The sequence below is a fragment of the Anabrus simplex genome, chromosome 2 (assembly GCF_040414725.1).
Source record: "Anabrus simplex isolate iqAnaSimp1 chromosome 2, ASM4041472v1, whole genome shotgun sequence".
NCBI classification, from domain to species: domain Eukaryota; kingdom Metazoa; phylum Arthropoda; class Insecta; order Orthoptera; family Tettigoniidae; genus Anabrus; species Anabrus simplex.
In genome coordinates this window covers 956,632,903-956,646,169 of record NC_090266.1, presented here as the reverse complement: position 1 = coordinate 956,646,169, position 13,267 = coordinate 956,632,903, and the positions used below count along the sequence as shown (strand labels likewise).

Below are 13,267 nucleotides of genomic sequence, written 5' to 3'. Positions count from 1 at the left end.
GATAACAAGGAACGTGAATAAAAATCACCTTTGCAATTTACTTCTTGATTGTTTCCCATATTAGAAAATACATTAAATTTTCAGGTTTCACCATTACTAAAAGTAACAAGTTGGTCTTCAGCAGCTAGCATTATACATCTTTTAAACTATAACCTATTATTCCTGAAAAATATAGATTGATTAAATATCTTTAGTTCTTTTCTCTGGTTTTTCACAAGCTGAGTATATCAAGCAAGAACAGCATCGTGGTGACATTTTATTCACTCATTATAGGAACATCTTTGGGTGCTTTGATTTTCACCTATTGGTTTATTTATGTGGCATGTATAATCTAAAACTTCGGCTAAGTTTGGACAATATTTTTAACACCGGCATCACTGTTATTTGTAGTAACATATTTTCACTGCAGTATGCAATTATGTAATTAATGTGCATAGTTAACTTAAAAGACTGAGACCAACTCAACCGACAAGCATTGGTTTTATAGAGGTATACATTTGTTTTTCTAAATTCACATTGTTTTTTCATGATGTACATGCTTACCTTCTGTTATATTATATTTTTTTTTACAATTGACTTTACGTTGCACCGACTCAGATAGGTCTTCTGACGACGATGGGATAGGAAATAGTGATGGGACATTCGATTCATTTTACTGAATCGATTCATTTGATTCCGTTCACGTTACTGAATCGATACAGTGATCCGATTCACGGCACATTAGTCACCGCTCCCTGCATCTGTGTAGTATGTACTGGTAAGACAGCAGCAACAGCATTCAGTGCTCGCAGCTGCCATCTGGTCTTCATAATATGAACTCCTTTCCTAGTAAAAATGCTAGTCACTCTAATACATCGAAGGTTTACGGCGACGCAGGGTGGGAAAGATTAGGATTAGGAAGGTAGCAGCCATGGCCTGAATTAAGGTACAGTCCCAGCATTTCCTGTGTGAAAATGGGGAAACTACGGAAAACCATCTTAACGGCTGCCGACGGTGGGATTCGAACCCACCATCCCCTGAATGCAAGCACACAACTACGCGATACTAACCGCATGACAACTCGCTCAGTCATTTTTGAAAATATGTATTTTTCTATCAGCTGAGGATATTTTTTAAATCGTCATATTTTGTATAGGCTACCCAAGTTGTACAGTAGCCTGCTGGTTTTCTGATTCAACATACTGTTTGTTAAGTTATTGCATCTATCCACATATGATTGAAGTCTTGTGCAATGATGTGACATATGAACTGAGAGAATACTGAGCCGTTCCTCCCAATATAAAACAGGTACTTTTGAGTGGTCATGAGCATCACTCATAGTCATAGGACAGGCTAGAGTTGAGTTTAAATGTCAAATGTCAACTAAGTTATAATACTAAGATTCATTAAACTAATAAATAGTATAACCTAATAGCCTACCTACTTACTAGCTACTTCAGAATTATGTTTTGACTACCTTTTTAATACTGCAAATAAATCCATCTATTATTTAAACCTCCCTGTAAGAAGAGGAATGGTTCATGTTTGTGGGTTACTGTAGTCACGTCCTAGTTCGTGAACCATGGGCAACGGCTGAGTGGCTTAGTAAGTGGTCCTGAGAGCCAGGATACCAGTTGCTATGGAATGGGAGTGGGCATCTCGGACATACTGAGTCGTGGCCCTCCTTGTGCTCAGGCGGCTAGGACTATACAATTCACCGGTGGTCCATAACCTGTTAGAGGAGAGATCCTCACTTGGACTATGTGCAAGTAGGGCAGCATCCTGCTTCATGAATTTACCGAGCTCAGAACACTTTAAGCAAGCCTCGGACCTATGGGAGTAACGGAGTCCCACTCCCATTTGACAGGCGAGGGACTCCTTGGAAACAACTTGGCGAACGAAATGGAATTCGATGGGGAGCTATCAATATTAATGGGGCTTATGGAAGAAAGAAGGTAGAACTGGCTGAGTCAGCAAAGAGGATGCATCTGGATGTGCTAGGAGTAAGTGATATTCGGGTAAGGGGAGATAATGAGGATGAGATAGGATATTATAAAGTGTACTTGACGGGCGTTAGAAAGGGAAGGGCAGAGTCTGGGGTAGGGCTCTTTATCAGGAATACCATTGCACGCAACATAGTTTCTGTTAGGCACGTCAATGAGCGAATGATGTGGGTAGATTTGTCAGTGGGAGGAATTAGGACAAGAATTGTGTCCGTGTATTCACCATGTGAGGGTGCAGATGAGGATGAAGTTGACAAGTTTTATGAAGCATTGAGTGACATCGTGGTCAGGGTCAACAGCAAGGATAGAATAGTGTTAATGGTCGATTTCAATGCGAGAGTTGGGAATAGAACTGAAGGATACGAAAGGGTGATTGGTAAATGTGGGGAAGATATGGAAGCTAATGGGAATGGGAAGCGTTTGCTGGACTTCTGTGCTAGTATGGGTTTAGCTGTTACGAATACATTCTTCAAGCATAAGGCTATTCACCGCTACACATGGGAGGCTAGGGGTACCAGATCCTTAATAGACTATATATTAACAGACTTTGAATTCAGGAAATCTGTTAGGAATGTACGAGTTTTTCGTGGATTTTTCGATGATACAGACCACTATCTGATCTGTAGTGAACTAAGTATCTCTAGGCCTAGGGTAGAGAAAGTGAAATCTGTCTGCAAACGAATAAGGGTAGATAATCTGCAGGACAAGGAAATTAGACAGAAGTACATGGATATGATTAGTGAGAAGTTTCGAACAGTAAACAGTAAGCAGGTTCAGGATATAGAAAGTGAATGGGTGGCATACAGGGATGCTGTAATAGAAACAGCAAGGGAATGCCTAGGAACAACTGTGTGTAAAGATGGGAAAAGGCGAACATCTTGGTGGAATGAAGTGAGAGCAGCCTGTAAACGTAAAAAGAAGGCTTATCAGAAATGGCTCCAAACAAGGGCCGAGGCAGACAGGGATTGGTACGTAGATGAAAGAAACAGAGCAAAACAAGTAGTCGTTGAATCCGAAAAGAAGTCATGGGAAGATTTTGGTAATAACCTGGAAAGGCTAGGTCAAGCAGCAGGGAAACCTTTCTGGACAGTAATAAAGAATCTTAGAAAGGGAGGGAAAAAGGAAATGAACAGTGTTTTGAGTAATTCAGGTGAACTCATAATATATCCCAGGAAATTACTGGAGAGGTGGAGGGAATATTTTGAACATCTTCTCAATGTAAAAGGAAATCATCCTGGTGGTGTTGCAAACAGCCAAACTCATGGGGAGGAGGAAAATGATGTTGGTGAAATTATGCTTGAGGAAGTGGAAAGGATAGTAAATAAACTCCATTGTCATAAGGCAGCAGGAATAGATGAAATTAGACCTGAAATGGTGAAGTATAGTGGCAAGGCAGGGATGATATGGCTTCATAGAGTAGTAAAATTAGTGTGGAGTGTTGGTAAGGTACCTTCAGATTGGACAAAAGCAGTAATTGCACCTATCTATAAGCAAGGGAACAGGAAGGATTGCAACAACTATCGAGGTATCTCATTGATTAGTATACCAGGCAAAGTATTCACTGGCATCTTGGAAGGGAGGGTGCGATCAGTCGTTGAGAGGAAGTTGGATGAAAACCAGCGTGGTTTCAGACCACAGAGAGGCTGTCAGGATCAGATTTTCAGTATGCGCCAGGTAATTGAAAAATGCTACGAGAGGAATAGGCAGTTGTGTTTATGTTTCATAGATCTAGAGAAAGCATATGACAGGGTACCGAGGGAAAAGATGTTCGCCATACTGGGGGACTATGGAATTAAAGGTAGATTATTAAAATCAATCAAAGGCATTTATGTTGACAATTGGGCTTCAGTGAGAATTGATGGTAGAATGAGTTCTTGGTTCAGGGTACTTACAGGGGTTAGACAAGGCTGTAATCTTTCACCTTTGCTGTTCATAGTTTACATGGATCATCTGCTGAAAGGTATAAAATGGCAGGGAGGGATTCAGTTAGGTGGAAATGTAGTGTAGTAAGCAGTCTAGCCTATGCTGACGACTTGGTCTTAATGGCAGACTGTGCCGAAAGCCTGCAGTCTAATATCTTGGAACTTGAAAATAGGTGCAATGAGCATGGTATGAAAATTAGCCTCTCGAAGACTAAATTGATGTCAGTAGGTAATAAATTCAACAGAATTGAATGTCAGATTGGTGATACAAAGCTAGAACAGGTCGATAATTTCAAGTATTTAGGTTCTGTGTTCTCCCAGGATGGTAATATAGTAAGTGAGATTGAATCAAGGTGTAGTAAAGCTAATGCAGTGAGCTCGCAGTTCCGATCAGCAGTATTCTGTAAGAAGGAAGTCAGCTCCCAGACGAAACTATCTTTACATCGGTCTGTTTTCAGACCAACTTTGCTTTACGGGAGCAAAAGCTGGGTGGACTCGGGATATCTTATTCATAAGTTACAAGTAACAGACATGAAAGTAGCAAGAATGATTGTTGGTACAAACAGGTGGGAACAATGGCAGGAGGGTACGTGGGAACAATGGCAGGAGGGTACTCGGAATGAGGAGATAAAGGCTAATTTAGAAATGAACTCGATGGATGAAGCTGTACGCATAAACCGGCTTCGGTGGTGGGGTCATGTGAGGCGAATGGAGGAGGATGGGTTACCTAGGAGAATAATGGACTCTGTTATGGAGGGTACGAGAAGTAGAGGGAGACCAAGACGACGATGGTTAGACTTGGTTTCTAACGATTTAAAGATAAGAGGTATAGAACTAAATGAGGCCACAACACTAGTTGCAAATCGAGGATTGTGGCGACGTTTAGTAAATTCTCAGAGGCTTGCAGACTGAATGCTGAAAGGCATAACAGTCTATAATGATTATGTATGTATGTATGTATGTATGTATGTATGTATGTATGTATGTATGTATGTATGTATGTAAGAAGAGGACATTGAATGCAAATGGGTATTATTTTCAAATGAGCCGAGCTTGAGAGTCCATTATAGCATTAGATTCTTTCAGTGAACCATGGCTCGCTGTATGTCTCGTTGCAGCGGAAGCTCGGCTCTCCGCGTGTCCAGTGAGCCGATAAGGAGCCGTGTGTATCTTGTGTCTCACTGAGCCGTGCTCGTTCACGATACTATCGGTGTGCCATGGCTCATTGTATGTCTCGCTGCAGCGGAAGCTCGGCTCTCCGCCTGTCCAGTGAGGCGAAGAGGAGCCGTGTGTATCTTGTGTCTCACTGAGCCTCGCTCGTTCACGATTCTTTCGATGTGCCATGATTCACTGTCTCACTGCAGCGGAAGCTCAGCTCCCTGTCAATATCCAGTGAGTGCGCCACTCAGCACTGTCCGATGGGAATAAGCTGAATCGTGTGCCGTGAGCTCGCCGTTCCTGTGAATCGATTCACTTGGACACTTGAATGAATCGATACACTGCTTCGAATTATGCATTCAGTAGCCAACACGAATAGGAAAGGGCTAAGAGTGTGAAGGAGCGGCCATGGCTTTAATTAAGGCACAGGCTCAGCATTTTTCTGGTACAAAAATGGGAAACCATGGAAAACCACCTTCTGGGCTGCCGACAGTGGGGTTCAAGCGTATTATTTCCCATATGCAAGCTCACAGCTGCACGCCCATAACTGCAGGGCCAACTTGCTTGGTGTTATAGAGTATTTAGTTGTAGCCTAAATTTGTTTAGAAATGTAAGTTCATCAATAAATAAATAAATAAATAAATAAATAAATAAATAAATAAATAAATAAATAAATAAATGTTGCATGCCAAGATAAATTGCTATAATTAGAGCACTCAGTTTGGTTCATAAACCCTTTGGTTTTTTAATTTGACATGGATTATCGAAAACTTGGGTTAGGTTTGAAGAATACTTTAATAATCATCATTAACTTATGTGCAGTTTATTACTTTCATACTCCCAATATATAATTGAAGCATTCAATTAAAGAATCATAGATTCAAATTTAAAGTTTTACCATTAGAAGCAGACATGGAAAAGTGATTAAAAGTTCAAACGAATTCATTTACATTAAAATGATATTCACAGCAATAAAGTGTAGACTTTTTCGATATATCACCGCTATTTCTCCCTAGTTTCACTGTCCTTTGGCACATCGGTAAATAATTTGTTTGGAGTGCTATGCCATGTATTTGTGCAGATCGGAACTATACATCATTTACACCTTTTCTGCTTCATTGTCTGCACAGGATTCATTTTCAGTCCAAAAAATAACACTCAGATTATTACACACTGTATAGAAATTGAACTTAACTTTACCAGACACTAGCATAAAGGAGAAATACGTGAACTGTATCTTGTTTTTCAAAGCACACTATGTGTTATTTCGTCTGTAAAGACAAGTCAACCTGGACAATGACGTCAAACCAATGAGATCTTGTACTTGGTGTCACGTGACATTTTTGTGCATTAATTTGGATTTTTATCATGATTGGAGTTATTATTTCTACATTCTGACTACATTTTTGAATTTTGCTTGATAGCTGCAGTCGCTTAAGTACGACCAGTATCCAGTAATCGGGAGATAGTGGGTTCGAACCCCACTGTCGGCAGCCCTGAAGATGGTTTTCCGTGGTTTCCCATTTTCACACCAGGCAAATGCTGGGGCTGTACCTTAATTAAGGCCACGGCCGACTCCTTCCCATTCCTAGGCCATTCCCATCCCATCGTCGTCATAAGACATATCTGTGTCGGTGCGACGTAAAGCAAAATAGCAGATGAAATTTTGAATCAGATTAGCGCACTTTTAATTAAAACCCCGGATCATGCATGTTCCGTCTTCTTCGTGAAAGTAGACAACATGATGAGAATTCAAACCGAAATAATCTCTAACCAGAATACAATGTTTATAAACTAGGTCTGCTTGTGAAGTACACACAGGAAAGACTGTTGATAAGATGCTGAGAGCTTGCTGAGTCATGGGAATGCACCGTAGTTCACGAGATCCTTCAATATATCTCTCAACACAGTTGAGCCATAAAACTCGAGCACTTTGGAGCGTTAGGAACGGCGTAGCATTAAACATTTGAGAGTTCATATCTTTCCTACTTGTAATTTTCTATCTGAGCAATTCCAGTTCTTCTACCACTTCAGAGACCAAAATGTTTTCTTTATCTATTTCCATTATTGTTGCTGAGAATATTTGTAGCTGGCTTTGAATGAAATGGAGCCAAGGAAGTGATTGTTGATCTTAAGAAAATGATTTCAACAATGCAGGACATTTGTCTTGTGACAGAAAGTAACTTCTAAGTCCATCATACATGTCAATAACTCTACTCACAGGTGGTAGTAACGATAACCATTTTGTTTTAACACTAGCTAGAACACGTTTACCGAGCTCAATAGCTGCAGTCGCTTAAGTGCGGCAGTATCCAGTATTCGGGAGATAGTGGTTCGAACCCCACTGTCGGCAGCCCTGAAAATGGTTTTCCGTGGTTTCCCATTTTCACACCAGGCAAATGCTGGGGCTGTACCTTAAGGCCACGGCTGCTTCCTTTCCACTCCTGGCCCTTTCCTGTCCCATCGTTGCCACAAGACCTATCTTCTTCGGTGCGACTTAAAGCAACTAGCAAAAACAAAAAAAGAACACGTTTGTATTCAGTTTCTACAAATTCACAGTAATTTTCTTTTTTTCAATTTTTGTACTCTTACAGTGTAAATATGGAAATTATGAAATATTTTAGTTAGAACTGTTTCAATATCAATAGGCAAAATATCAGCACTTGTATAGACACCATTATGAACAACATGAGAAGCACACCCAGCACCAAGAATGCTCATTTTAACTTTCTCAGTCTTGATAATGTATTGTTGGCACCATCTTTTTTGTATCCACCGAAATTGGTTTTGCAGTTATTTGCAGAAAATTCAATCATTTTCTCAGTCAGCTGGTGCATTTGCAAAATATCTATGATATGATTTCCAGCAGTTCCGCTGTTTCTCCTGTTATGTTCTGAAACTCTTTAACATTGTACTGAATACCTTCAGTTGGAATGAAGTATCTAATAAGGATGGGCACCAATTTCAGATCTCTATGGTTTGATGTGTCCAGCATAACAGTTCAGCTGCGATTTCTCGGATTGAATGATGTGCAAGGACATTCACTAAAATTAATTTGTATTCTGTTAATCCACATTTACATTTCTTCTGAAACAAATTCCTCAGTATTGCAGAAGCAGAGTCCATCGATCGGAAAGAGAGGTGATGTATTGCTGCATGCATGGAACGCACTGTGGCGGTGATTGGGAATCAGAAGTGGGGGCGGGCACAAAAATTTATAGACAACACAAATTACCTGGGGGGGATTACATCGAAATTGACAAAAATAGCTACAAAATGGTAATTATTTTGATGTTCTCTGAGCGAATTTCGACAGAGAGGTAAAGGTTTACAGACTACAGACTTAAATGTGGTGTACCATAAAACTTTCACCAAAGGAACAATATTACACATGTATTACAATTAAATAGAAGTACAACATGATTATGCAATTAAAAAGGCCATTTAATATTTGACTGCACACTAACAAAGTAACAGACACTAGATGTAACTACACAGACACATTAAATGTGTGAGATTGCCAAACTGACGAATTCGCGCGGCAAGCGGGTGAATCATACCTCAGTGACCTTTGCAAAAATATACCCCTACTACCCTTTCGCACAGCACATGCTACATGCTGCTACGTGACTCTCCACTACTTGCTGTGGCGCTATACGAATCAGTTAGTCGCAACAAATGGCATTTTGTGCATATTTCCACTATGTATTTTCTCAAGGATTAAAGAAATTAAAGGAAAGCATTAGGCGATAAGACAACAGGGTTTGTACAAATTGATTTTTGTTAAGTTATTCCTATAATTCCTAGTTTCAGGCAGCTAAAATGGAATCGCCGCCACTGGGAATGCAAACAATCCTCTTTGTGATGCAAGATGTTTACTTTCGTTAGTTAACATCCCCATTGCATTGTTTGTGAAAAACGATTTAACATCTTGACTTGAACTGGAAGCAGCGGCTGTCAGTTTCTATTTTTGTTTGTTTGAATGTTTCTTAATATCAGAATGGCCTTTGAGTCAATTTAAAAGAAGCAAACGACACACCCATGATTAAAAATCAGGATGAAATATCACCACTCACAACATTTCAAAAATATAACTTGACTATTACTGGTATTATATACAGACTAGCATCGGCATACACGCATGATGTGGCTACGCTACCAATCATTTCAGCATTTTCAAATTATTGCAAAGAGAGTGCTTTCTGAAAGGTGGATAATAGTCGTAGTATAGATGTTTTCAATTTCAGCATATAACAAATCATGTCCGAGTTTACAATAACAAAGTCATGCTATGAAGGGGATAAGAAAGGGACAAAACAGGATCAAAGTCTATAAAAAGGACATTAAGTGTCCCGTTAATGTTGTGTCGGGGCAATGGGATCGGAGCCTAGAAAAGGGACCATCTCATTAAAAAAATGGATTCTTGGTCACACTAAATTATGCCTTTTAAAAAAAAACAGTCACTTGTTTTTGCTTCTTGCTTTGGAAACACCTTTTCTTTATTCTAGATTGTACTTTCTTTAACATGAGTTTTTCTGCCAGATGTGCATCGTAGTCTTATCCTCTAAATATGAAAACAATCAGTCTATGTGCTGCTGCAAAGCAGTTTCATGCATCGTAGATGCAGATGCTTCGTCTTCTTCACTTTCACTTTATTCTTCTTCGTTCTCGTTCTAGCTTTATCCTTTATCTCTGCATCAGTCAGTCATTCAAACCCTGGCTCACTTGCGTCACATTCCAGCCACTCTTCTATGTTCTCTTCGTCGACATTCTCACCTCCCAGAACGGATGTCACTAGGTTAACAAGTGTAGCGGTTGACACGACTTCATTCTCTTCTTTACAACTGTTTTGGTTGACAATCGTTTCAATACTTGGAAAGAGTTTTCTCCATGATTTAACAAGGGTTGAGGGTTTGATGTAATCCCATGCAATATCATAAATGATATCCGAGATTGTATAATTCTTCCAAAATTCTTTGAGATCCCAGCAGTCTTCGATTCTTGACAGGTACAACTTTGTTCTGCGTTCTCTTCATGCTTGCAATGACTCCCTAGTCCATAGGTTGTAACACATGGGGGCAAAAACTCTGCAAATATTTGCCCGTCAGAAGATTTAAGCACACTTGTAGCTGGGTGTGAAGCCTTTTCTGGCAAATTTTTTAGTCGAGATGTTTATGTGCTTGAGGCACAAAAATCTCTTCAAACCACTCTTGAAAAATCTGCTGGTTCATCCAACTTTTTTGTTTGTTGTTGTTGTTGTTGTTGTTGTTGAAATAATCAGCTGGTAAATTTTCTGCTCTTGTCCTTCTTTAAAAGACCTTGGTTTGTTAAGATTTACTGATTACAAGAAATCTTAAGTTTGTGACTACCCACAGTGTTGCTGTATGACAAGATTGACATTTTTCCTTGCTAATTTTGTGACCTGTCACTTGAAGCTCACTTTCAAATGCTGAAGTACGAGTGGAAGGACACTTCCAAAGAAGCCCTGATTCATCAGCATTATAAATTTGTTCATATGATATATCTTCAGACAACACAAATTCTTCAAAATCATATTGAACATCATCAGTTGCTTTGTTGATCACCACTCAGATTCTCTCCGTGCAGACCAATCTCTCTAATTCCATGATGTTTCTTGAAACGATGTAACCAATTGGATGACGGATCAAAATTTTCTTCTACTCCTATCAAATCAAAAACGATTTTATTTTAGCTGCAATGTTAGGACCAGATACGTGGGTGCCTTCACTTCGCACCTGAGCTAACCATTCTGCTAATGCAGAGTCAAGTTCATTGATGCAAAGCCCAACAGTTTGTCTTTTTTGCTTTAAACCATCTCGCACTGTTGTTTTCCCGATCCTGTAATCCAAACACATCTGCTACCTTGAAGCGCCATTTTCTATTTTAGAAATAATTTCAATTTTTTGTGCAATCATTAACACAACCTTCTTTCATTTTTCTGCCATTATTAATTTTAAGAACTAACAAAACAATAAACTTGAGCACTGACAAAGAAATATAAAACATGACTGATCACTAAGCATGCTTACACCTTTAGCAGGCCAAGAGAATATGTACGTAAGTATAAAGATTGGACTTTCCACCTAGGTGGAAATTCCAAACTTCATACTTGTGATCATTGGAATTATCAGTACGGGAAGTGAAACTAATAGATTATGAGAATATGTACATAGTGGGGGAAGGTTAGTGAACTTGACAGAGTGGATTGATACACTCACCTGCTCGGGTCATCATGGTCAGTGATCAGAGAATGTGAAGGCCATGACCAAAACAAAAGAGCAAAAGCCTGCCTCTCATCCACAAATTCCGAGAAGGCCTATAGGATTACAATGCACAATAGACCTTTGAGTAATTTTAGACCTTCACACTGTATTGCCTATTGTATTTTCCCTGTTGATTTCAATTGTTTATGAGGATAGAAGAATACACACATTATTTCAGTACTTGAATCTTATTTAGATATTTAGGTAGTGCAGCAAGGTTTAACATTAACTACATTACATACACATACATACATTATAATTATAGACTGTTATGCCTTTCAGCATTCAGTCTGCAAGCCTCTGTGAGTTTACTAAACGTTGCCACAATCCTCGATTTGCAACTAGTGTTGTGGCCTCACTTAGTTCTATACCTCTTATCTTTAAATCATTAGAAACTGAGTCTAACCATCATCGTCTTGGTCTACCTCTACTTCTCTTACCCTCCATAACAGAGTCCATTATTTTCCTAGGTAACCTATCCTCCTCCATTCGCCTCACATGACCCCACCACCAAAGTTGGTTTATGCGTACAGCTTCATACATAGAGTTCATTCCTAAATTAGCCTTTCTCCCCTCATTCCGAGTACCCTCCTGTCATTGTTCCCACCTGTTTGTACCAGCAATCATTCTCGCTACTTTCACGTCAGTTACTTCTAACTTATGAATAAGATATCCTGAGTCCACCCAGCTTTCACTCCCGTAAAGGAAAGTTGGTCTGAAAACAGACCGATGTAAAGATAGTTTCGTCTGAGAGCTGACTTCCTTCTTACAGAATACTGTTTATCGCAACTGCGAGCTCACTGCATTAGCTTTACTATACCTTGATTCAATCTCACTTACTATATTACCATCCTGGGAGAACACACAACCTAAATACTTGAAATTATCGACCTGTTCTATCTGACATTCAATTCTGTTGAATTTCTTACCTACTGACATCAATTTAGTCTTCGTGAGGCTAATTTTCATACCATACTCATTTCACCTATTTTGAAGTTCCAGGATATTAGACTGCAGGCTTTCGGCACAATCTGCCATCAAGACCAAGTCGTCAGCATAGGCCAGACTGCTTACTACATTTTCACCTAACATTAACTAATTGTAATAAAATTTGGCACATTATCAAAACATGCCAAAAGTAAATTTTTTTTTAAAATTAGGGGGGGGTGTCAAAATCACTCGAATTTTTTGCATAACCCCCCATATATGGATCCCCCTAGTAGACACACATGCATCTCTCTGCTGGTAGAATACTACTACAACGAAATATAACTAGACTATTACTGGTATTATATACAGACTAGCATCAGCATACACGCATACTACACCTCCAGAAATGAACGGGGTTCACACTTTGGTAAAATGGAATATTTGTCCAGGACAAAAATAAAACCGCCCACAACAAAACTAGAAAGGTGATAACTTTCTCTGCAGAGTGCATAGGAACACGAAAAAATGTATATCAAGTGCTTCAGTGAAACACGTGAAGAAATTACTGCAAGCACGTAAAAGGCAACAGTGCCATTCTCATGTTACATATCTTCTGCAAAAATTTTAAAAAGTTACATTTCTTTTCAGCTATGAGCAGATGTATAATAGTCTTTTTGTGTGCATGCTAACTGTTATTGTTCATTTAATTTCTGTATGTTTTGATGTTATTATTCTAGTTTGTTGCCAAGCATAATATGAAAATAATTAATATAAGATAGCCATAATTTGCAGATTAACGAATGAGAAAGTAACATTTAATTTTCAGGTTACAGGCTTATGGCAATCAAATACTTTCATGGACATGAATACATTGGAATGGTTAAAATCTAATATTTAATGATAATAAGCAAAATGCAAACTATTGAACTGTTAAAATCAAAACAAATGAGGTTGAAAAACTAGGTAAACAGAACAAAATGGAAATCCTCTG

The 13,267-nt window shown here is 39.1% G+C and overlaps 1 protein-coding gene across 1 annotated transcript in view; it reads left to right on the top strand.

Annotated features, from left to right (window-relative positions):
• Nucleotides 1-13,267, top strand: part of LOC136864575 (lethal(3)malignant brain tumor-like protein 3) — a 399,309-nt gene that overhangs the window by 363,983 nt on the left and 22,059 nt on the right. The gene's annotated exons all lie outside the window — the stretch shown is intronic.